Here is a 23,870-nt window from a genome sequence, read left to right on the forward strand (position 1 = left end):
GGAAGACACTCAAGTAGCCAACAGGTATATGAAAAATGCTCAATATCATTAATAATCAGGGAAATGCAAATTAAAACCATAATGACATCTCACTCCACACCTGTTAGAATGGCTATTATCAAAAAGATAAAAAATAATGGCAAGGATGTGGAGAAAACAAATTTGTACACCACTGGTAGGAATGTAATTTAGCACAGCCTTTATGAAAAACAGTACAAAGTTCCTCAAAACATTAAAAATAAAATGACCATATCATCCAGCAATCCCACTTCTGGGTATATATCTGTTATGGGTTGGATGTGAGATGTCCCCAAAAGCTCACATGTGAGACAATGCAAGAAGGTCTGGAAGAGAAGTGATTGGGTTATGAAAGTCTTAACCTAATTGGTGAATTAATCTCCTGATGGGATTAGCTGAATGGTAACTGAAGGCAGGTAGAGTGCAGCTGGGAGAGGTGGGTCTCTGGGACCATGCCTTTGGGATATGATATATATTTTATATCTGGCAAGTAAAGTCTCTCTCTGCTTCCTCATCGTCATATGAGCCACTTCCCTCTACCACACTCTTCCACCATGATATTCAACCTCATTTGAGCCCTGAGGAATGGAGCCAGCTGTCTGTGGACTGACACCTCTGTAACCATGAGCCCTCAATTAACTCCTATAGTTGTTCTGGTCAGGTTTTTTTTAGTCACAGCAGTGAGAAAACTGACTAGAACAATATCCAAAGGAAATGAAATCCATATGTCAAAGAGATAATCTAAAAATCCCATGTTCGTGTCAGCATCATTCACAAATCCAAGATACAAGATCATCAATGGATGAATACATGCATGGAATACTATTTAACCATAAAATGAAGGAAATCACTATTTCCAACAATGCAGATGAATATGGAAGATATTACTCGTGAAATAAGCCAGACACAGAAAAATAAACACTGTATATGATCTCACTTACATATAGATCTTTAAAAAAAATAAATAAACTCATAGACACAGAAAGTAGAATGGTAGTGACTAGGTACTGGGGGAGGAGATGGAGAAATAGGGAGATGCTGGTTAAATGGTTAAATTTAAATGATTAAATGGCATGTTTCAGTTAAGAAAGGATCAATGAATTCTAGAAATCTATAGTACAGCATGGAGATTGTAACATTATTAATAATATATTGTATAATTTTAAATTGCTAAGAGATTAGATCTTAAATGTTCTCACCACAAAAAAAAAAAAGGTCTGTGTGGTAACTGAAGCTAATTAGTTTGATTTAATCATTTCACAGCCATATACATTCCTTTAAAATGTACTATAGATACATATAACTTTTGTCATTTATACCTTAATAAAACTGGGGGGACTGACACCTCATCTATTTTCCATCTTCCCTTACATTATATATTTACTGATGGTACTGTCTCCTCCTACAAGAATGTAAGCTCAATGATGCTTACTGATTTTGTTACCACTATAGCCCCAGAACATAGAACAATGCCTAGCACTGAGCAGGTATTAATTAAATACTTACTAATGATCATACACAGCCCTTGCTATAGAATTTTTGCCCTCCTTATTACTTTCTTTCCACTCGCTATATATTCAAAGTCTACCAACTCTTGAAAGCTAGCTCGAAAGTAATCTTCATGAAACCTGCCTTTTTTTTTTTTTTTTTTAAGTAGCACAAGGAATTGAAGCCAAGCCTGAAAGTGCAAGGCAAGCACTCCACCGGAAGCCATGAAGCCTACTCTTACATCCCAGCTGACAAAGATCTTCACCTGGACTCCCAATCAACTCTATGTGTATTCTTTCCCTCTAAAAGTTGGGGAAATATTCAGTGATTGAGTGCCTCTGAGTTCAATCCCCAGTACCAGAAAAAAAGAAAAAAGTTGGGGAAAAATTTATAGCGGAAAGAGTATAAATCATCATTGGAATCAACCAAATCACTTGCTACATAATCTTGAAATTTTCATCTAACTTCTAAGTAACAGTATTCTCATCTATAAAAATGAATGAAATTTAGGTATTTGTCCAGAGAAATAAAACATATTTTTCACACAAAGACCTATATATAAATATTCACAGCAGTTTCATTCAAAATAGTACAAAACAAAGCTGCATGTGGTGGTACACACCTATAATCCTGGCTATTTGAAGGCTAAGGTAGGAGGATTGCAAGTTCAAGGCCACCTAGGAAATTTAACAAAAGCCTGTATCAAAATTAACAACAAAAACAAAAACAAAAAAAAATAGAGAAATGGGGACAGAGCTCAGTGGCAGAGTGTTTGCCTAGCCTGCATGAGGCCATGGGTTCAATTTCCAGTACCACAAAAAAGGGAAAAAAAAAAAAAAAAAACTAGAAACTCAAAATACCCATCAACAGAAAAATACATTTTCAAATTGTAGTATATCCATATAATGCTATTCACCAATAGGAATCAACTGTTGATACACACAAAAAAACAAATACCACAGATACCATGCTTGGAAAAAGAAACTACACACTCACCAATAAGTCAATGGTCAAAAAGACAAAACGAGTGCTGGAGAGAATGTAGAAAAACTAGAATCCTCTTCACACACTGCTGTGAGAACATAAAATGCTACAGTTGACTTAATAAACCTTCTGACAGTTCCTCACAAAATTATGCACAAAGCTACAATGAAATCCAACAATTCCACTCCTAAGTGTACACTCATGAGAAATGAAAAACGTAAGTCCAGACAATTACTTGTATGAGATAACCACGAGAATGGGAAGTTATACTCCATGTGTCTATGTCAAAATAGATTCTACTATCATGTATAACTAAAGAGAATTAAAAAAAACACTTGGACAAGAATGTTCATGCCAGCATTGTTCATAATACCCCAAAACAGAAACAATCAGGTATCCATCAACTGATGAATGGATAAATAAAATGTGGTATACCCACACAATGGAATACTATTCAGTGATAAAAAGGAATGAACTCCTGATATATACTACCGTATGGATGAACCTTGAAAAACAATATGCCAAACACAAAAGGCCAGACATAAAAGACCACATATTATGAGATTCCATTAAGTGGTATGTCCTAAATAGAAAATATAGAGTCAAAAAACAGATTAGGGCTGGGTCAGAAAATAAGATGGGGGAGGACAGGGACCAGAAAGGGGGAAGAAATGCTAATGGTTATGGGATTTCATATTGGAGTGTTGAAAATATTCTAAGATTTACTGTGGGGGGACTGGGGTTGTGGCTCAGCGGTAGAATGCTCACCTAGCCTGTGTGACACGCTAGGTTTGATCCTCAGCACCACATTTAAATAAAGTTATTGTGTCCAACTACAAATATTATATATCTGTAAATAAATAAAATTAGGGGCTGGGGTTGTGGCTCAGCAGTAGAGGGCCTGCCTAGCACGTGCAAGGCCCTGGGTTCGATCCTCAGCACCACATAAAAATAAAGGTATGTGTCCAACCAACTACAACTAAAAAATAAATATTTTTTAAATTAAAAATAATATGTATTGTGGTAACAGATACACAAATCTGTGAGTACATTAAAAAAACACTAAAGTCAGGGCTGGGGTTGTGGCTCAGCGGTGGAGCACTCGCCTAGCACATGTGAGGCACTGGGTTTGATCCTCAGCACCATATAAAGATAAAATAAAGGTATTGCGTCCACATACAACTAAAAAAAATTTATACACACACACACACACACACACATAAAAGGGACACCTCTCTTCATTTGAGTTTGGGTACATAGGTGGACTTTATGGTACATGAAATATATCTCAACACAGTTGTTTTCAAAATAAGAAGGAAAAGAAACCTATGTCCTAATTCAAAATTTCAGTTACTTTCTTCATATTTACCATAATTAAGTATCACTCATGTTATTATTTACATAGCTTTTTCCTTTAAATTGACCACTTGTACTTAAGTTTGTAATACTATCAGTTAATAAAAAATATATATAAATATGGCAAAACACTGACAGTGGTACTCAAATAAATGAAATTTAAGAAACATGGTTGAAGCAAAACAATTGCCAAGCAGAGAAATGGAGCAGAAAAAAAAATTAAAACAAATCAGTGAGCAGACATGATTACTAAGATTCACTGGGCAAAAGGTTTCTGCCAGGGATGAACTAAAATCTCACTGTTCTTATCTTGCCCTTTTTAGTACAAAGAATGTCTGTGGAGATAACTGAAAGTCCTAGAGATAAAAATGTGAAAATGGGCTTGAGTGCCAGGAAAAGCACACCTCTCTTCATCTGAGTTTGGGTATACAGGTTGTAAAAGGACAAGGCATAAATGGCAAACCCAAAGTAGTAAGAAAATCACCAGCAGCATTACTTTTAAAAAATAGAGGCCCATCACCAGCTGAAACTAGAAAAGCATATCTATGAATTGTTCCAATAATACCTGACAAAAAGTTAAAAAAAAAAAAAGGTCTTTAATCAGAGTTCTCCTTCAATGTTCACAAAATCTATCACTTACTTTTCTGACCCTTAAGAAAATCTATTTGCCTTTCCAAGTCTGGTACTTCAACAATTATACTCAAAAACTATGAATAAGTTTTGCTTTTCCATGTTTTGCTTATTAGGGTAAAAATGAATATTTTGAAGAGTAATATGGACATTTCGTAACTCCTTGTTATTAATGAGGTTTGCAATTACTTCTATATATACTGCCATTGATATCAACCAAGAGGTATTTAATTTCTCCCATAATAGTAACATGCTCCAGGGCTGGGGATAGAGCTTGGTGGTAGAACACTTGCCTGACGTGGGTGAGGCACTGGGTTTGATCCTCAGCACCATATAAAAATAAATTCTGTCCATCTAACATTTACAACTAAAAAAAATTTTTTTTAAAGTGGCATGCCCCATTGAAAATACAAAAACTCTCTTTTTCCTATTCTGAATCAAAAGCAGATCTAACATATTGCAGTCTTTACAAGTGAAATATGAAGTCTGAGATCTACTTTAAAACAATTTGGCAGCAAGCAGATTTTAGAAGACAAGATTGTCCACAGGCAAGTAACTGCTCAAACAGATTAGCCAAAGCAGCTCATTATTCTACTGTTTTTGCATGTTTTCAAAATACATATAATAAACTGTGCCTTAGGAAGAAATCATTAAAATGTAGCAAGTATTTAGCAAAACTTCAAGATAACTTTAGTGTTTGTCATAGAGAACATTTCCTTCTAATACGTTCTTAAGACTGGCACCACTACTGGACTATAAGTCTTTTCACTGTTTATATTCCACAAGACCTATTATCAACCAATGAAAACCAAAAATGACTATGAACAATATTACCATCCAGCAGAAAACAGCAAACAGAATTTTGTTATTTATTTTAATTATTGTTGTACAAACCATCTTTAGTTTTCACATCTAAAATTTCAAAAATGGCAATTCCACAATGGATATCAGATTGCACCACTGGAGAGAAGTCTGTTAAACTTCCCAATAACGCCAGGTTAAGTGTTTAAAGAATGTTCACATGTAATTCCCAAAGGATTTTTGCTTTGCCTTTAAAGCCAGGTTGGCTTGTTGTCAGGTATGAAAGTGAAAAAAGAATTTTAAGTCCCTTCATCTTACTGATCTTTAAAACATTGCTGAGTTGAATGGGGCATGAACAAAATCTTACTATCTAATCAATCTTTTGGTATTTCTTAAATATCTATGAAACACAAAGGAAATACATTTTTAAAATCTGTCTAAAACACTATCACTGGGATCTCAATCATCAAAATTACTTATTTATAAGCACATTTGTAGGGAAACCCTGATTATGATCCCATGGTTGTTGAACAAACGGGCAAGTGTTTAACAATACTACTATGGTCTCAATCTTTATGTCCCCTCAAAACATATATGTTGAAATTCTAGCTCCCAAGGTATGAGTTTATTTTGTTGTCATCGGTCTGTTTGTTTTTCAGCACTGGGGAATGAACCTAGGGGCACTTTATCACTGAGCTATATTCCCAGTACTTTTTGAGACAGTCATATTAAGCTGCTGAGGCCAGCCTGGAACTTGTGATCCTCCTGCGATGTCCCAACAGCCCACAGTGATGGTATCTGGAAGTGAGAAGTTTGGGAAGTAATTAAGTCAAGAGGGTAGTCCCCTCAAGAATGGAATAAATGCCCCTATAGAGGCAGAAGGGAGACAGGTAGACGGTGTCATCTATGAACCAAAAAGCAGGCTATCATCAAACATGTAAATTTGCAGGCATCCTGATCTTGGACTTTCCAATTTTTAAAAATGCAGCTCAAGGGAATAGGGAAAAAGGCAAAGAGCAAGCATTTACTAAGGGCTTACCAAGAAGCAGTTCTAAATACTTTACAGAGAACTCGTTTAATGCTATTAACAAATTTATGAGGTGGGCATTATCCATTTTACAGATGAGAAAACCAAGGCTCTGAAAAATTAATCTGCCAAAAGTCGAGTGGTACAACTGGCATTGAAACTAAGATCGGTCTGCCTTCAAAGCCACCATATCATAGTTCCTCCCACAAAGGTAACTTTCCGAATCACCCTTGCCTAGCATGTCTGAGTTCCAGGGTTTGATCCAAAATAAAAATTTTTTAACTCTTGAATTATTTAAAAATATTAATTCTTTAGATAATAGTTTTCAAATTATTTCAATATTTGTTATAAATCAATCTGCACCCAACAGTTTGAGGAATAGTCATTGTGAACAGAAAATTCAGAGACAAAGCACTAGAATGAGATACTGGTTAGATTATCAACCTTAGTTTACAAAGCTTAACGCCAGATCTCACTACCAGGTGATCTAGAGCAAGTAATAATCTCTTTGAGCCCCAGTTTCCCCATTCATAAAATGTGCACAGCACCTATCCCATCCTGAGACCTCAAATTGTTTATGTAAAGTTTATGTGAACGAAATCGACTTGTAAACTAAATTACAATACAAATAAGGAATTAGATCTATCCAGTAAGATGACTATAATGAATAGCTATTTTCATCAACAATAATTTGGCACAAAGGAGAAAGATAATCCACTAGCAACAGGAAACTGCTTTCAGGCAGGCGGAGCCCAGCCTCAGCGGGTGCCGCTTGACAGCAGCAGGTGCTGCTTGGAGGAGTGATTTTCTGCCTGCTTTCTAACAATTCCTTCGCTCGCAGGAGCCTGTTCCTACTCTACCCAGGTTCCTAAGCGCGACTGGAAATCGACGTGGGGAGGAAGGCGCAAATGAAGATTTGGGGAAAGGGCAGAGGCAGGAGGCTGGGTCCTACCACTCCCAGGTGCGAGGCCTTGGTTAAACTCTTCAGGCCTAATGTAAGCATTTGTAAGATGGAGAGACCATTCCCGCCTGCACCCCTGCAGAGCTAAGACCAGCGGAGCAGGGAAAGCAAGGTAAACCCGGCTGACAATGAGAGATGATGTTAGCGATCATCTGTCAAAGGAGGGCAGAGAAAGGATGCTCCTCCACAGGCCCCTCGCAATTCGGGCATTCCAGAAGGCTCGACACGCGCTGCCACAGCGACCCCCGTGAGGCAGCCTCCCACGCAGCCCTCCACCCGCGTGGTGCTCAGTCCCAGGTCCCCGGCCCCCGGGCGGAGCCGCCCAGCGGGCTCAGACCCGGCCCACCCGCTCCCAGGCCTCCTCAGCCGACCCCAGGGCGCTCCCAAGAGGCCACGGCTCCCCTCCCCCCGCAACGCTCCCGGCCCGCTCCGCCAGCACGCCCAGGTGAGCGGAGGCGGTGAAAGGGTGTACCCCGCCGCCATTTTGTCCCCTTGGTCCCCGCAACGCGTCCAGCTGGCCCGAGCCCCCGCCGGGGCCCGCCCGGGTCTGCGAGACGCGCGCCCCTCGCGGACACTCACCCCAGGCCGCCCTGCGCAGATCGGGGCGGATCCGAGCGTCCCGCCGAGAAAGGGGCGGGGTGGGGCGGGACGGGGAGGCCTTGAAGGGGCGGGGCGGCTGGCCGTCGCAGCACGTGACTCCAGCCGCGGCCTCGCCTCTCCCTGCTCTGTGCCCGGCCGGCGCGCAGGCGCAGCCCTTTCCGCGCGTTTGGGGCTCCGTGGCGGTAGTGAGGGGTGTGGATGTGGCTGGCGGCCCCCGCCCGGTTGCTTCCCCAAAGCAGCTCCCTTTTCTAGATTCCGCTTCCACCTCTGCTTTTGGCCACACAACCTCCTTTCTCGGATTCAGTCCCCTCCCTCCGCCTGCTTTATCACCGCAGTTCACAGATTAAGGACCTAGAAATCCGCCTCACAAAAATCAGTACAAGTGAAAGTGCTTCACAAAAGCACACGGGACTACGCGAGCACGGTTTAGCCCCCAGCTCAAAGCTCTATTCGGACCCTCCGAGTGCCAGTCGTGGAAGGCTGCAAGTACCGAAAATCTAACAAGATATGTCTAATCTGCTTCGGAGAGTGCATAACGCGAATGAATAACATATTTAACCATATTTAAACCACAGTTCTGGAGTTCATAGAAAAGAGATTGCGCAAATTACCAATCGAGTGTTTCCCACCACTTTCATCCAGTTGACCCACAAGCTCTATCCTTCGCACGCCCTGTTTTCCCGCAGCAGCGGGATGCCCTGGTGTCTGGCAGTTAGTGTAGAAGCGTTGTGGAGGCAAAGGACATGTTGGTGGCAATGTGTGTCCCTCCTCTTGTCTTCTTAAAAACTCATTCAGTTATTCAACAAATGTTTATAGGGCACTACTATAAATCAGATGTTACTCTAGGTGCTTAGAATTAATTTTTTTAAAGACCCCGGGGGCGGGGGGAATCTGGCTTTTTGGAGCAGGGTAAAAACAATAAATGTAAACATAATAAATTATACGATAAAGTGGTAAGCACTAAGGTAAACAAAATGAGTAGATTAAGGGTGGTGGAGTAGAGAACATACTACAACTTCAAAAAAGGTGGTCAGGGGCTTACTCATCAATATTCCTTTCCCCTCTCATTCCCATAAGCATTTAAACAACCTCAAGGCTGTCATGCTAAAATCTCCCACCCAAGCCAGACTTCGACCTCTCCTTCCTTCCTTCTCCTTTGTGACCTGCCTTTTGCCAATATCTCCAATTCCTCAATTACTACTCAAGTCTGGACTTACTGCACTTTCATTAATGCCCCCACCACCTCCTGGAAATAATTTTTTCCCCCAAAGTCACTAGTATTTCCCCACTGTAGATTCTGTGGATGTTATCATCACAACCAGTCATAGTTTGGATTTTCAATATCCTCCCTAAGACTCCTATGTTGAAGCTTTGGTCCTCAACCAGTGGCCTATTGAGAGGTGGTGGAACCTTTAGGAGGTAAGACCTAGTTGGAAGGAAGTCAGGTCATTGAAAACGTGCTCCTGAAGAGGATTTGGGGAACCCCAGCCCCTCAGTTTCTCTTACTTGTTGCTTCCCAGTCTCCATGAGGCAACAGCTTTCTTCCTCAACTGTACACGCTCAGCATGATGTATTGCTTCACCATAGGCAACAGCACCAAGCAGCTATGAACTGCAACTATGAGCCAAAATAAACTTTTCCACCTTATAAATTGGTTATCTCAGGTATTCTGGCACAGCGACAGAAAACTAATGCAGAACCTAACACTTTCTCTGCATGATAGTCCTCTCTGCAGGAAACTCTTTCCTTATCTTTCATTTTTACTCTCTCAATCTCACTTATCCATTCCCTCTCCATCTCTGTTGAAATCTCCCTATATTTCTCCCATCCTTTAAATGTTAGCATCCCTCAGGGATAGATGTAAAATCTCTCGCCCTGGACACTCTCTTTATACATGATCACTGTCTTTTACACAAGTCTGTTAGCATCTTTGTGCTCCTGATTCCCCAATATATCTCTCTCCAGTTCTGATTCCTATTTCTAAGATCCAGGCCCACATAAGTAACTACCTATTGGTCATCTCCACTTGAATCAACATAACAGAAATTTTAAAACCACCTTTCTTATGTACATATAAAACAGCCTTATTGGGATATAATTTACATGCCACACAATTCACCCTCCTAAAGTATACACATCAATGAATATTATTATATTCACAAAGTTAAGCAAATTCCACTAAAATCAATTTTAGAAATTTTCAACACCCTAAAAAACCATCTACTCCTTAACAGTTACCCCTTAATTTCTTCTCAACCCTCTCAACCACAGGTAACTATTATTTTTCAGTATACATACATTTGCCTATTCTGGATATTTTACAAAAGGAGTTATAGTTTGGGGTTAGCTTCTTATTCTAGGTGAAAGTATGTTCAAGGCACATACATTTTATCCCTGTTTATGGCTAAATATAATATGGTAAATATGCCACCTTTTATTTACCCATTTATAGGACATTTATGATATTTCTACCTTTATCAGTTAAAGGACATTTCCACATTTTGGCTATTATAAATAATGCTGCAATGGACATTCATGTACAAATTTTCATGAGTATATATGTTTTCATATCTTTGGGGTATATACCTAAGAGTAAAATTGCTGGGCTATATCATAACCATGGGTTTAACTTTTTGAGCAATTGCTGGACAGTTTACCAAACCAACTGCACCATGTATATTCCCACCAACAGTGTATCAGGATTCCAATTTCTCCACATCCTCTCCTACATTTGTTATTTTCTATATTTTTTATTACAGCCATCCTACTAAGTGTGAAATGGTATTACATTGTAGTTTTAATTTCTATTTCCTAAAGAACATATTTTCATGTGCTTATGTGACACCTTTGAAGACATGTCTGTTCAAATCCTTTGCCTATATTTTTTTAATTTGGTTGCCACTCATTTTCTTTTCCTACAAAATCTGTTCCCATTAGTACTCTGTTGAATGTTCTAGTTCAGCACCCCTTCCTTGGCCCCACTGATGGCACACTTGACCATGTGACTTGCTTTCACCAATAAAATGAAAGAAGGAATGTCAATTCCAACTGCAGCTTTAAAAGCTAGCTTTTGGGTTCACTGTTTCTCTTTTCTGTCTGCTATAAGCAATTTGTTTCAGAGAAAAGCTCTTCTATTAGCATAGGTTCTAGAGTAAAAGATAACATGAAGCAGAACCACAGTTAATCCCCAATGGATTTGTAGCATTTGCTTTTATAAGCCATTCAGATGCTTGGGAACATTTATAACTGCAGCATCACCTAGCCTGTTCTATATGCTGTCTGACTGGCTCCACCTCCCCCAGGGTCCTGGACATGATCTACAAGGCCCCAAAGATCAGGCTTGTTGACCTCTACATCCTCATTTCTTGGTCATTCCTTTAATCACCCCATATTCTGGACAAAATAAAATATATTTGAACCTTGGAATTTACTTTTTCTTCTCTCTCTCTCTCTCTCTCTCTCTCTCTCTCTCTCTCTCTCTCTCTCTTCCCATCCTGGACCTTTGCCTAAATTTTTTCCTATTACTGAAATATAACAGACACCTTTGCCTAATCATTTTCTATGTGCAACACAATACACACCAAAAAATTAATTTTGTCTGACAACCACCCTGAGAATTCAGTAATGTATCCTATTTTACAAATCAACAAAGGTCATAAATCAACACCCTTCTTTGACTCATTAAGCTATAGTAATAGCTAGAAATAGTTAAATACCACTGAAATAGTTAAATATCACTTACTATGTGGTCAGCATCATGTTAAAATATTTTTCAAGGATTATATTTAATGCATGTAAATAAATTGCATGCACTCCAAATGTAAACTAGAGATATCCCACAGCAGTTTAAGATTCTGAATTTGGAGTCAGATAATGTAATTGTGTTATCCTAAGCTAATTACTAAACCCCTCCAAACACTATTGTCCTCATCTGTAAAATCTAGCAATAAGATGTACTTCAAGACCAGGTGTGGTGGTACATGACTGTAATCCCAGTGACTCCAATGACTCAGGAGGCTGAGGCAGGAGGCTTGCAAGTTCAAAGACAGCACTCAGCAATTTAGTAAGACCCCATCTCAAGACCCCGTCTCAAAATTTGAAAAGATAAAAAGAACTGGGGATGTGGCTAAGTGGTTTAGCACCCTTGGATTCAATACCCAGTACAAAAAAAAGAGATATATTTCAAAGGTGTTTTGGTTTGTTTTGTTTTATGTGTGTGTGTGTGTACTGGGGATTGAACCCAGGAGCACTCAACCCCTGAGCCACATCCCCAGCTTGTTTTGTTTTTTCTTTTGTAGCAGGTTCTCACTAAATTGTTTAGGGCTTTGCTGAATTGCTGAAGCTGGCTTTGAACTCCCAATCCTCCTGCCTCAGCCTCCTGAGCAACAGGGATTAGGCATGCTCCACTACACCCAGCTTCAAAGGGTTTTTTGAGTATTACCTGAATCAATTTTTAGAAAGCACTTTGAACAGTTTAGTATATAGAAAGTTCTCAGATTCTACCAGCCACTATGTTTATGTTCTCATCTAACCTTACAACACACATGAATTAGGTACTACTATGTACATTGGCCCTTTGTTTCAACTGTCCTGTCCTTTCTCACCTCTTGACTTCTAATACGTTAATCCTTTCAGAATGCCCCTGCTCCTTTTTGCCACTGGACAAATTCCCTCCTACCTCTAGAACTTGCCTCAGTCCTTCCTACTCTCTCTCAGAAGACCTGTTTATTCTCTTTCCTGGACTGTATACCAACTCCTATAGTTAAACCCCTTTGAAAGTAAAGAACTCACTTAAGTGATCCAGGAACTAAAATACAGATTCCTGCAGAACCAGCCACTCTACCTGTCTCAGGAGGATTCCCGGACTTCTCTGGTTCCTTCTGCTTTCATTCTGTTCTATCCCAGCCACCTGCTCCCTCTGTCCACTCACAGAATCTTCTCTCTAGATTTGCTGTCATGGCCATCAGGGGTTCCTTTTTCCATCAGTTCTGATTGAACTACACTGTACAATTAAACAGCCACTGAACACATGTGACCATTTAAATTTAAATGAATTACTTAAAATCCTCAGCCAAGTTTTAAGTACTCAGTAGCATATGTATACATGTGGCTGTTTCTACTGTACTGGGTGGTACAGAGGGTTCAGGAGGCTGAAGCAGGAGGATCACAAGATCAAAGCCAGCCTCAGCAATGTAACAAGACCATGACTCAAAAAATAAAATGTTCTGGGGATGTAGCTCAGTGGTAAAGCACCCTGGGTTCAATCCCCAGTACCAGATTAATTAATTAGTTAATTAACTTAAATTATTCCATTATTACAATAAATAAATAAAAATTATAAAATTTTTCTTGAGATAATGTTTTAGCGTTTTATTCAGGTTGCTATGACAAAATACCATGAACTGGATAGTTTATAAACAACAGATATTTATCTCTCACATTTCTGGAGGCTGAGAAGTCTACAATCAAGGTGCCAGCAGAATAGGTATCTGATCTACTTCCCAGGCCATAGGTAGTCATTCTTTTGCTATGTCTTCACAGTGAAGGGACAAGACAGCTAGCTCTCCTTGGTCCTTTTTTTTTTCTTTCAGTTATACATGGACACTATCTTTATTTTGCTTATTTATTTTTATGTGGTGCTGAGGATCAAACCCAGCGCCTCATATGTGCAAGGTAAGCACTCTGCCACTGAACCACAAACCCAGCCCTCTCCTTGGTCTTCTTTTTTTTTTTTTATACTTGTTGATGGACCTTTATTTTGTTTATTTTTATGTGGTGCTGAGAATTGAAACCAGTGCCTCACATATGATAGGCAAGTGTTCTACCACTGAGCCATAACCCCAGCCCTCCTTGGTCTTTTTTAATAAGAATTATAATCCTACTTATGAGGGTTTCACCTTCTGGTCCTAATCACTTCCCCCAAAAACCACCTCCTAATACCATCTCATGGAGAGTTGGGATTTCAACATATGAATTTGGGGGGAATGTATAGTAGATACTTATTTATTGTCATGTCACCCAAAATGGGAGCCTAATTCTCCATAGTTGTTTTTTCACCTAAGCTCTACCATAGGTCATGGGCCCACTCATTATTTGGCTGTCCCTGGATCAAGTGCCCACTCTTAGCCCAAACAGCTATGGCAGGAATGTGTAGGGTTGGGGAGAATGCCTGGAAATGCTCACATGATAGTAAAATAAGACTGCCTCAGCATGGAAACATATCCCATGGCAGGTCATAAGGTAGAATTCTGAGCCTGGTCTGCTCAATAGAAACATGCTGTCTTATATCTGTTGATGAACACAAGTCCTGCATCACCACCTTTTCCCATCATTGAATACCTAAAGCCAAAGAATATCTAGCACCTAGTCTCCATTTAGCATAGCACCTAGCACTTATGGGAACTTACTAAGGGTTTATAGGGTGAATTTAAATTGTAGGAGTTTGGGGATGAGAGAAGACATCAGTCTAAGTAGATTTTTTTTTTTAAATAATAGCACATGTGGGATTTGACTTGGATTTTGAAATAAAGACTAGCTTTAGATATGCAAACAGCAAAGTGAAAGGCTATCTAGAAGAGGCAGTAATTGAATAAAGGCTTGGAAGGAGGAAAATAAAGGATACAATTGGAAATAGAAAATAAAGTGTTAGAAGATTATACTGAGCTGGTCATTCAGCTGTTCCATTTGATCCCTTTCTTCTCTTGAATTTCTGCTCTGAATTCCAGGGAACTACATTCCTGAATCTTGTGCCACTTGGGGAGACTCAGCCAATGAAAGATACTAGGGGAAGACAGAAGCACCAGGAAAAGTCAAGAGATTTCTCCTCTCTTTTTCTCCCACAGACATCATCTCCAGTGGGTAATGCATTTTCGCCATGGCTCCACCCCCCAATGGGAAGCTTCTGACTAACAACTTCAGCTTTGAGGTTCTGGTAACAACACCTCTTGTTCATTAGAGGTTGAATTTGCTCACCTGTGTCAAGTGGAAACAGGCTGAAAATAGAATTCTAGTAATCTATGCCAGGCAATAATTTAAATTAGCACCTGTAGTTGAAGAGAATGAAGAGGCAGTTAAAGGTAAGACAGTTGGAAAATTCAGAGCTGCTCTACTCTACCAAGTGCTAGCAATGTTAATTACAAGGACTGTGGAATAGGCTGACAACTTCAGAAGTCTATACACTTAAGACGGTTAGGAAAAATAGAAAGAGTAACCCCCCAGGCTTTAAACTCTCAGCTCAAGGTATTGTCAAAGAACCAGAAAACTTCTACAATGACCCAAAGTATCTCTTATTTCTTAAGAGCAGACCATGACAAACGATCAGAATCAAATTTATTTGAGAAAATTGCTGAAGTAAAATGATATTGAACTCACAGCTTTCCTAAGACATCAATTGCAAAATAGTGGAACTCTGAGACTTACAATGGCAACACATGAGCTGATCTCAGACCAGCCCTCTAACTATTCCTAAGTCTCCCTTGCCAATACTTCCTCTCCTACCAAAGGAAACTGACTGTCCCTCATTGAAAGACTCTACTGATCCTGTATGAAGCAGTTGCCTTGCAAAGAGATGACCCCAAACCTACCCACCACCCCTCATTTTCTCCAGACCCACTTCTAAAGACAAATCTGTCAACCCACGAGAAAAATGGAAGGCCTATTCCATGGGCAAACAACAACACCTAATATACCAAAACCATGACAATATTTGTATTTACATCAGCAGTCACCTGGAAGACATATGTGAGAATAGATTCTGAGTGTGTTGTATCAGAAAATATGTAAAAATGGACCACATAAATTTACAATATGGATGTGGTTGCTTGAGAGTCTTATTTTAATATGCTAAACTGAGCAACTAGAAGCTTTACTCTTGGTTTTTCTGGTTCATTGGTTGAAAGTAGATGCAAGAGTGACCTGCATTGAATGAAGCTAAAATGTCAGAGCATCCCTCACATAATGTGGAGAAAGAAATGCAAACAATTTCATATAAAAGGGTTAAACCACAGGATCATATACGAAAGGGTCAAGGTTATGAGAACGAGTGGATTTATTAGGTATAACTTGCTCATTCCCTTCCTGTTTCCAGGAGACATGAAGGCATTGAGAAAACCTTCATATTCCATGACAATAATCATCACTTCTACATATATTCATGAGTATTCCATGCATTATAATCTCACACCAAAGACAGATTAGTAATAACTGATTTTAAAGTAATCCAGCACAATCTGTTTAAGAAGCTTCACATAATGGACACCTTTTCACACCAAAAAAAAAAAAAGGTAGAAAATCTGATAATCTGATGGCTCTACAATGAAATAGGGGGCACAATTACCATAATTGGCAGCAGAGGCCAGGTGGCAATCAAAATGTTTTGATCATCAGGGATCTGTGGAGGTACTAACCAATGACAGAGTGAGTCCCTAGGAATGAAATAGATAGGCAACCTACTGAAATATGACATGATATATTCAACTGAGAAAAAATATAGGTCTAATGAGCAGAAACCTGAGTTGAGTTGCCACAAAAGGAAGTTAAATCCTCTTATTTGGTTCCGGATCTAAATTACTTCACATACTCAGTACCCAGGGATTGGAGCAGAAGTTGAGTCCTTTTGAAGAACACTGCAAAATTGTCACAACTACATACCACTATTATTTCTCCATGACTTTCTCAAAAGGACTACAGCTATTAGCAGAGTGAGTGTGTGCTGAAGAAAGGGACATTACTTAGAATTTTGAGGAGATTATTACATATTTCTCTGAGTTTATGCTAATCCTTGGGGACCCTGAATATATTGAGGGCTCTGGGGAGGTGAGGTGATAAGTGAATTTTATACCCAAGTCTACACACTCAATGGGTTTTGTAGTCTCATTCTGAGGTTATTTCTTCTGCATGCATATTTGAACATACTTGTCAACCAGAAGAATTCCTGCACTAACTCCTGACCCATGAAGAGAGGACTAGTATGATAGGTAGAGCCAATTAGAAGCCCCTGGAACTGCCCCTCTCTAATAAAATAGTATCCCAAAGGAATACTACCTCCGTATAGGAATTTCAAAGATTAATGTCACCATCAAAGATTGGATAGATGCAGGATTAACAATTCTCATCACACCTCTACTTAATTCTTACGTTCGACTAGTGGCACAACTAGATGGGACATCTGAAGCATCTGATCCAGATATGGTATCTTTTGCTGGATCAAATCAATATAGTCCTGCCATCTAGTATGCAACCTTTCATCTAGCAAATCATTTTCCTTTATATCAGTTAGCAAGGTAAACAAGAAGCAGCATTTTTTTAACCTATCAGGAACTACTACAACACATCTTTACAGTGTTACCTCAAGGCCATGTAATTGCTCAGACTCTGTCACAATGTAAGGACCTTGATCATCCAGACATTCCTTAGAACAGTTACTCTGATCTACCACAGTTATCACTGTGCTAATTGGTTTGGTGCTAATTGATTTGGTGAACAGGAAGTCACAGATATTTCAGACGCCTTTTTATGGCACATGCATGCCAGACTCACCAAAATTCAGCGAAAGGAATATTGATGTATCCCCCACATAGCACTGACAGCTCCTTACAGCCAAAAAAGTACCAAACCCAAAATATCAAGATTGAAGAAGAGGATTCCTGCTATAAACGATAATGAAAGACAAGTTACATTTTGCACATCCCAACACTAACAAAAAGATATGTGTACTGTAGTGGAATGTATTTTGCTGACCCATTTATTGAGAAGCCATTTCCTAGAAAATAAACAGTTTCAGCAACTATTCAAGCCTAATAATCCAAAAGATCCAATATGTGTGTGTGGCAAGTAAGGATGCTTTATGGTCTCTCTGGTAAACCCTATATGGGATCCAAATAGGGATCCAAAGTTCAAAATCCCAGGATTTGGGCACAATGAATGCCATGTTTTCCTCTTTAGAAAGAGCACAATATTCTAGTAAATATAGTCTTGATAACATCAAGATTGATGAATTGGCCATCATGAACTTCCGTAAGAACAGGTATGCATACCAATAAGCCATCTTCAATTAAAAGTGGTATGTGAAAGGTCAGGCTTAAGTAGGTCAAGAAGACACAAGGAAGTTGCATGAGCAAGTGTCTAGGACCCTAAAGGCTCAGGAGGATTTTCTTTCTCTTTTTTTTTTTTAAAGAGAGAGTGAAAGACAGAGAGAGAGAGAGAGAGAGAGAGAGAGAGAGAGAGAGAGAGAGAAAGAGAGAATTTTTTAATATTTATTTTTTAGTTTTCAGCAGACACAACATCTTTGTTTGTATGTGGTGCTGAGGATCGAACCCGGGCCGCACGCATGCCAGGCGAGCGCGCTACTGCTTGAGCCACATCCCCAGCCCCTCAGGAGGATTTTCTTGTAACCACTTTTTAGAGAAAAAGAAACTTAGGCTTGCTTTAAAGATGGGTCTGCACAATAGGTTGGCAACATTTGGAAATAGATTGCTGAATTCCTCCCATTCCACTCAGAAGTGACTCCGAAAGAAAATGGTGAAAAGCAATCCCTTCAGTGGGAAAAATTTTGGGCAGTACATCTGGATGCCCACTTTACCTGGAAGGAATCGTTAGCTGAGGTAGAGATCCTACTATGATTCCTGGATAGTGACTAATGGTTTTACCTATTGCTCAGAGCCTGGGAAAGAATAATATTAGAATATTGGTAACAAATAAATGTAAGGGGAAAGTAGATGAGTGGACATCTCAACGTTGATGAATAATATGAGAATATTCGTGTCCCATGTGAATGCTTATCAAAGGGAATCCACCAAACAGTAAGCCTCAATAATCAGGTGGTCAAGAAGACCCATTCTGTGAATGTTGGTCAGCTTCTTTATTCAGCCACACCAGTCCCTGTTCAGTGGGCCCAGGTATTACTAGCCATGGCAGCAGGGGTGAGGCTATCCATGGGATCAACAATACGTACCTTATTCTCCAAAGCAGAAGGCCCAGCCTGCCAACAACAGAGGTGAACACTGAGCCCCTTAAGATGACACCATTGCTCAGGACACGGGGGTGGGGGGACATGTTGATTACACTGGACGTCTTCCATCATGGAAAGACAGAAATTTGTCCTCACTAGAATAAACACTGTTTTCTTTCAACACCTAAATATGGCTCTGCAGGAGTGTCACCTGTGGGCCTATGGCATATCATAATCCTATGATTCATGATCATCTTATGCCATAGGAAGTTGCCTCTCACCAAGGATCTCATTTGGAAGCAAAAGAAGCAAGCTCATGCTGTTGACTAATACTATCACATACCCCACCATCTAAGAAAAAGGGAACTGATAAATTGGTGGAATAACTGACTGAAGCCATAATTAGCCATCAGTGAAAAAAATGCCCTTCAAGATCAAATGTGCTTTCCTATAGGATGGAGTGTATACTTTGAACCAATGACCAACAGATGGTGCTATTTCTCTTACGGCCAAAATACCCAGATTCTGGGAACTGTTAGACCTAATGACCCATGTACAAAATTTAGTTTACTTTCTCCACACCTTAGATTCTTCTGGTTTAAAGTTATTTGTCCCTGTGTTACTTTTGGTTCTTCTCTGATGAAAGGGTCTTGAGTGCAGGTAATTTATCTAGAGGTGATCCCAGTGAGCATAAGTAGGAAAGGAGGAAAGTGAGTCAGAGACAAGGTGGATAAAGATGAGCAGGTGACCCTTGTGGCAACTGAAGCTCAGTCTCAAGAAGAACCCTCAAGAAACAGTGTGGAACAGTTTTAGAATTGTGCTTTGGGGGGCTGGAGTTGTGGCTCAGTGGTAGAGCACTTGCCTAGCATGTGTGGGCGGATCTGGGCCAGGCCTGGGCTCCTGAGGTAGTCTGCTGGTCAGAAGGGGCACTGGCTTTGATTCTCAGCATCACTTACAAATAAATAAAATTAAAAAGTCCATCAACAATTAAAAGAAAAAAAATAAGAAGAAGAAAAGAAAAAAGTGTCCTTTTGGAGGATAGGAAAGCAAGGCATATGCCTTCTAACTCCAATCCCCAGGAGAGTAGCTCTGACATTTCTGGGTTACACTTTCTTTTGGTAGCATGCCACAGAAAACCCACAGGAAAAGGGAGAAGAGGGAGAACTGTTATTATATAGAAAGCTCTATTGCAACTGTGGGCAAACTTGGATGGACTGAGGGGACACAGAGAGGCATCTACCTTAGCTGCTACAGTTCCAAGCTGTATGGATAGTATCCTTTAGTCACCCAAGTATATAGTAATAATATCATTGACTGAGAAGTTGAAACGGACACCTGACTACTTTGGGGTTCCCATGCCATTGAACCAATATATAGAGGAAGTTTACAACACTGAATGGAGTGACTGGTTCCAATTAAGAAGGAAAATATGAGTTGCAACTATAAAATGAGGGAATGGAAGGCCTTATCAAGAATGTGGAAAAGCCCCTTCCAACCAGCAGACTACTCCGGGAGGTCAACCCCAGCAGCCCAGATCCACCCACACCAACCTGTGCAGGGACCAGGCTCACAGTAGGCCCGGGTCCATCCCTCCACCAGCAGATACCCTCCAGGTCAGGAGCCCAGCCTCTGGCACAGGACCGCCTCAGGACTGCCCCTTCTGACCAGCAGACTACCTCAGGAGCCCAGGCCTGGCCCAGATCCGCCCACACTGACTTGCTGCGCAGGACCCAGGTCTAGTGTAGGTCCGAGTTCACCCCCCCACACCTGGGAGCCTAAACCTAACCTACTTCCATCTTGGGACACTGTAGTCATCGCCATAGACTTCCCCATGTAGTAGCCCCTAACTTTTTGACAAGAGATAGGGCCTAGAGGCAGCTGCATCTCAGAGTAGGCATCCTAAAGAGAGTGCGAGGCCCACCCTTTCAGCCCCATCTCTGTAAGATATTGCTTCCATCTTGGGGCACCTCAACTATTATCTTGTGTTACCTTGGCTATTGCCACCACCACCTTTAGATGCAGTAAGCATACATTGAGGGACACCAGCAGGGTCTGGAAGCCTGACATCAAGGTGAGGTACTGACAATCTGCACGGGTATTACAAGAATATAGGGAAGAAACTTTAATATCTCAGATCCACACTGCAAGAAAGGAAGACACGGGCTGGGGATGTGGCTCAAGTGGTAGCGTGCACACCTAGCATGCGCGGGGCACTGGGTTCGATCCTCAGCACCACATAAAAATAAAATAAAGATGTTGTGTCCACTGAAAACTAAAATAAATAAATAAATAAATATTTTAAAAATTCTCTCTCTCAAAAAAAAAAAAAAAGAAAGAAAGAAAGACACATAGACAACATGAAAAAACAAGGGAAGAAAGTGCCCCCAAACAAACCAGGATACTGTAATAACAGAACCCATGGACAGCACAGTTGATGAAATGTCAGAGAAGGAGTTCAGAAGGTTCATAATTAAAATGATCTGTGAATTAAAGAATGACCTAAATGACCAAATACAGGCAAAAATTGATAATTCCAACAATGAGATAAGAGAGCAAATACAGGGAGCAAAAGATTACTTCAAAAGAGAGATAGAGACTCTTTAAAAAGAAAAATAGAAATCCTTGAAATGAAGGATACAATAAACCAAATAAAAAACTCACTAGAAAGCATAACCAACAGATTAGATCACTTGGAAGAAAGAATATCAGATAATGAAGACAAAGTATACAATCTGGAAAATAAAGATGATCACACAGTGAAGATAGTAAGAAATCATGAACAGAACATTCAAGAATTATGGGACAGCATCAAAAGACCAAATATAAGAGCTATTGGTATAGAGGAAGGCACAGAGTTTCAAATCAAAGGAATGCACAATCTCTTCAATGAGATAATATCAGAAAATTTCCCAAGCATGAAGAACAAATTGGAAAACCAAATGCAAGAGGCTTACAGGACACCAAATGTACAAAATTACAACAGATCTACACCAAGGCACATTATAATGAAAATGCCTAGCATACAGAACAAGAATAGAATCTTAAAAGCTGCAAGAGAGAGGAATCGGATCACATATGGGGGAGACCAATTCGTATATCAGCAGATTTTTCAACCCAGACCCTCAAAGCCAGGAGATTGTGGAACAACATATACCAAACTCTGAAAGAAAATGTATGCCAACCAAGAATCTATATCCAGCAAAACTAAGCTTTAGATTTGATAATGAAATTGAAATCTTCCATAATAAACAAAAGTTAAAAAAACTTACAACTATAAAGCCTGCACTACAGAACATCTTCAGCAAAATATTCCACAAAGAGGAAACGAAAAACAATGAAGAAAATCAGCAGAGGGAGGGATTACACTAAAGGAAAATCTAATCAGAGGAGAAACCAAGTCACTTGAAATACCAAAAACAAACAAAAATGGCTGGGAATACAAATCATGTCTCAATAATAACCCTGAATGTTAATAGCCTAAACTCACAAATCAAAAGACATAGACTAACAGATTGGATCAAAAAAAAAAAAAAAAAAGACCCAACAATATGCTGCCTCCAAGAGACTCTTCTCATAGGAAAAGACATCCACAGACTGAAGGTAAAGGGTTGGGAAAAATCATACCACTCACATGAACTGTGGAAGCAAGCAGGGGTTTCCATCCTCATATCACATAAAGTAGACTTCAAGCTAAAGTCAATCAAAAAGGAAAAAGAAGGACACTACATACTGCTCAAGGGAACCATACACCAACAAGACTTAATAATTGGACTGGGGAGAGCGTAAAAGTTTGACTCAGCTCGAGCGTTCCAAGTTCCAACAGGCCCTCAGGTAAAGGTGGAAGTAAATGACCATGCTGTGTTGACAGAGGCAGGGATTGAGAAACGGAAATACCATCACCTTCCAGCCAAACTGTTGTGAGGACCGATTGCAGGGGAATTGGGGCTCCAGATGTTGCACCAGAGTCGCTGCAAGTGTGAGCAGGGAAAAACAGTGAAGCCACGTCAGCCTGGAAGCTCCTCATACATTGATAAGACAGTGTGTCTTCTAGAGCCTATATAAGCTATTGTTCACCAGGGAACTTTGGCAAAATTGGCTAGATGAGCCAGTCTGTCTTCACTAAGGAGAAACAACTTGAAGCTCATCCCTATTTATGCAAGAAGTCCTAATCAGATGCAGGCTCCCTGACCTTGGACTTCCCAGTCTCCAGAACTGGTTATCTTTCTCATTCCTCTTGAAAACTTATTGAAGCACACCAACACTTCCTCGCCGAGAGGCTGGAGCTGCGGCACCGCAGGCCTGGGCCACCGTTTACCTGCCGCCTCCTTTTCCTTCTCAGGGCTCCCAGTCTGCTTGCCACCCGACGCTGCTCAGTTGAAGTAATTCAGTCTTAAGAACTAAAGAATCTATCCTAGAGGATTCCAACATGGCGGCGGGCGTGGAGAGATCAAGTCTCTGACCTCTTCAGCTGTGCGGGCATAGGGAGTCGTAAACAACCTAAATCTGTTTGCTCAGGATCACTAGGCAATGCTGAGCTGACGTGGATCTGGGGCGAACAGTCTGGGCCTCTCAGAACACACACTGAGCCCGGATCGGCTGAATTCAAGCTCCCATTCGCCTGCTTCCCACAGACAAACAGCTATGACTCAGCACTAATCCATCCGGCTGAAACAACTGGTCAGCCCTTCTCATCCTATGGAGGTAAATGCCTACCGAGCCTTCATAAGTAATGGCCACAGGTTTGAAACGGGGCTTGGGAGAGACAGTAAGGACCCACCCATTGCATTGGTCGCCCAGCAAAGGGAATCGAACTGTCGCCATTTGCAAGAGACACCACTATGGCAGAGAACTGACGTCATCAGACTGCAGCGGAGGAGATAACTTCATTGAAACCTGCGGCTACAGGTGTGTAATCCCCTAGCCTTCCCTCTCCACACATCGGGGAAACCTTAAGGGCCCCTCCCAGCTCTCCCGTAAGGGCCCCTCCCAGCTCTCCCGTGAGTGCGACAGCCAGCCCGAGGGAATCAGAGGTGGCGCGGGACCCGTGGTGTGGAACT

At 40.6% G+C, this 23,870-nt stretch overlaps 1 protein-coding gene across 10 annotated transcripts in view; it reads right to left on the bottom strand.

Moving 5' to 3' along the window:
* The window catches only part of SCAPER (S-phase cyclin A associated protein in the ER), a 488,938-nt gene extending 481,035 nt beyond the window's left edge, over window positions 1–7,903 (bottom strand). For 3 of the 10 annotated variants that reach the window (XM_081291797.1, XM_081291798.1, XM_081291789.1), the window contains exon 1: window positions 7,845–7,903. The gene's annotated coding sequence lies outside the window, so the exon portion shown is untranslated. Of the gene's footprint in view, window positions 1–7,737; window positions 7,753–7,844 lie in introns of those variants that run through there. The other 7 variants (XM_081291794.1, XM_081291792.1, XM_081291795.1 and 4 more) reach the window with 4 other exon arrangements.
* Window positions 7,904–23,870: the final 15,967 nt, after the last annotated feature.

Source organism: Spermophilus citellus (assembly GCF_964194105.1).
Source record: "Spermophilus citellus genome assembly, chromosome: 4".
NCBI lineage: Eukaryota > Metazoa > Chordata > Mammalia > Rodentia > Sciuridae > Spermophilus > Spermophilus citellus.